We start from the raw sequence: 3091 nt of genomic DNA on the forward strand, positions 1-3091 counted from the left end.
TTCCAGCTGCGTTCAAGGAGCAGCAGGGCAAGAAGATATCACAGGCACCGTGGTGCTAGTGCCGGCCTCTTACCAGGACAAGGCGCTCGTGTTCCCGAGTATGGTGATGCAGTCCGATGAAGAGCTCTTCTTACTGGGGGTAGACTTCATGAAGGCTTACCGCTGCTGTCTTGATATCAAGTAATCGTGCCTTGAGATATCGTATGATGGCATCCCGTATCGACAGGCTATGGAATGAGTGCGAAATAGAGTCCTAACATGCAAATCAACGTAAACGTTAAAGAAAGTTTGGAAATGGTAATGAAAACATTGTTAAGAGTTTTAGTAGATGATGGGAATGAGTGATGATTCTATAGCGTGATTAAAAATGCGTCACAAAAAAAGAATTACTTTTAGAAGACGAATGGATTGAATGAAGTTTTACACTGAATTTGTATTTTCCAACTAATGATCTATGATTGTAACTTTTTTTCAATTATTTGGCAATGGAGTTCTCCCATGTCTGAGCGTTTAGGCAGATAAATGGAAATGTGCACATCATTTTAACCTATTTGACTCTCTATTAATCAATTCAAACTTGTCAATAAAAATGTTTATGCAATACATTGACCTTTTGAAGTTTAACTAATTATGCTGTTTTTATTTATTCCAAAAAAACTGGTATATTAATTCTTACTGGTATATTCATATGTATTCAATTTTATTTCATTTATTATATAAAATAATTAAATTTTACTTTATAATTCAATTTTTTAATTCAATAATTCTGGAAACTAATGAGGATTGTTGGGAAAGTAGTGATCTAGCTTCAAAGCTTTAATACGCAAAGAGTATTTTTCCTTCAGGAGTAACTGCAAGTATTGAGTGTTGTCTAGAAAAACTTCACACTTCAAGAAAAAAAGTTATTTTAGCAGTTAAAGTACCAGTATTTGAATTTTAAAAAAGTGTGACTGTTAAGTCTGTCAAAAAAAAAATTATCATGAGCTCAAAGGCTACAGGCTATGCCAGAAAATATTATATATTAGTTATCAGACTAACTTTGCCAATAAAAACAGCTCCAAACAGCAGCCACATTGCTTTATTTTATCTCTTACCAACATAGTTAACTAATCAGATTTCTCACAAAACATCAACAGCATGACAAGTATATACATGACTCAATTTATTTTTTATATTAACAGGGGTAAATAACTTTTACCTGAAAAAAATATATTCTTGGCTCAGGAATAAGACATTTTCTATACCTGCTTATAAGCTTTTGCCAGAAAGAATGTCAACACAAATCTACATTTCATCATATTTACCAAAACTGGCTCATATCCGGATTGAAACATAGGCCAGCTTTGCCCAAAAAATTACCAGGTCGTTGGAGATAATTGTTTCACTAAGGCTTATTAAATATCGTGGGCAAAAGATGAGCATTTTATTGATAGATGTAGGTGAAATTAGCAGGATGCCTCAAAGCAGATATTTACAGGATGCTTATGGGTGGTTGGCAATTGACAAATACTACATGGCAGGGCATTTATGATCAACATGACCATAGGTAAATGTTTGGTATGGAGTAAAATCCGCAGCATTAATAAATGTGGAAGATGAATACCAATCTATGCAAACAGCAGATAATGATCTCTACAATTCCAATCAAAACATTGATTTCCTGTGATCAGACTTGACATATATGCCAATTCAAGGGTGAGGTATCTCAAGGTATCTCAAGATCTGTGGTAATGCACAAGCTTCAAAATTTCTGTTATCAAACAATCTTGACAATGCATTTGTTGTTAATTTCATTTTTATGAATATTTTTGGCATTCATATCTTTACATATTCAATGCTGCAAATTGGATGCGCTAAAGGATTCCAAAATCCAGTTGTGACTCAGAGAACAGGATCAAAATAATCAATTTTTTTCTGAAATCTTGCAGCTCAAAAGGCATACAATTTCTTTAATTAAAAATCTCCCAGTTCCAGTCTATGCTTTGATTGAAACTCACAAATATAAAAAGCATTCCAACAAAATTTGATTTTATGCAGTTTACTCTCACTTTCCTGACAAGAATTTCCATGCACAAAATGTTTATATTAATGGTATGGTAATCAGTCACCTTCACGTGAGACTGCATGCTAATTGCCAGGAGCAACGAGCCAACAACTTATCCCTGAAGTTGAACTGAACCTTGATGAAAACAAAAATATCATATAGTAATGTGCTAAATTGTCTCTAACTTGAAGCAAAATATTTTTGTTGCTATTCAAGAACATACTAAAGATAATATGCAAAATATGTTACTGTTTGCATATTGACCTCCACAGTTCAGAAAATGGGTTTACAGTTAGAAAGCTGAACTCATGGGTCACAAGCATGGAAAACATCTACCTTTAGGGCCGCGACTAAAGGTTTCCTGCTATTTCCAGAACCGTGAGATTTCCGCTAAATGAATTACCTCCAATCCAATTTTCAACAAAAGTGCACGATCGGGCCGCAAGATTCCAAATGTATTAAAAATTTGTCACGTTGGAGCCACAAGATTTCAGAAACAAGTAGGAAAATTCCAATCCTGATTATTGGGTCATGGCCACAAATTCAATAAGCTCACAGCAACAAAAACACAGTTGCAGCCCAAATTGGCAAAGAACATGTTTTACTAAACTTAACTAAACTGAATTATTTATTAAAAATTTAATTTTTGAATTAATCCAATCCTGCAATTCTTGTCCAGACTCGAGTCCAGTTTATATATACTTATAATGAAGCTCCTACTCTATGACTGACTCTGAAAAACTGGCCAATGGCCATTATCATGCATAAGAAATTGATTAAAATATTAAGTAGGTACATGAGAACATTAAAATTGAACTGATTCTAAAAAATCTTGGGTTTGCCACTATGCAATATGCTGAAACAAGCATGGAAAACATCTAAATTTAGGGCCACTAGAACTTTCCGTCATTTTTGGAACCACAAGATTTCCGCCAGGTGAATTTAATTACCTCCTACCTAATTGTTGCACAATCCAATTGTGCAACAATTAGGACAAACTTGATTGTTGCACAATCGGGCCACGAGATTCCAATTGTATTAAAAACT

This window comes from Hyalella azteca, unplaced genomic scaffold (genome assembly GCF_000764305.2).
Source record: "Hyalella azteca isolate HAZT.00-mixed unplaced genomic scaffold, Hazt_2.0.2 contig17504, whole genome shotgun sequence".
Taxonomy (NCBI): Eukaryota; Metazoa; Arthropoda; class Malacostraca; order Amphipoda; family Hyalellidae; genus Hyalella; species Hyalella azteca.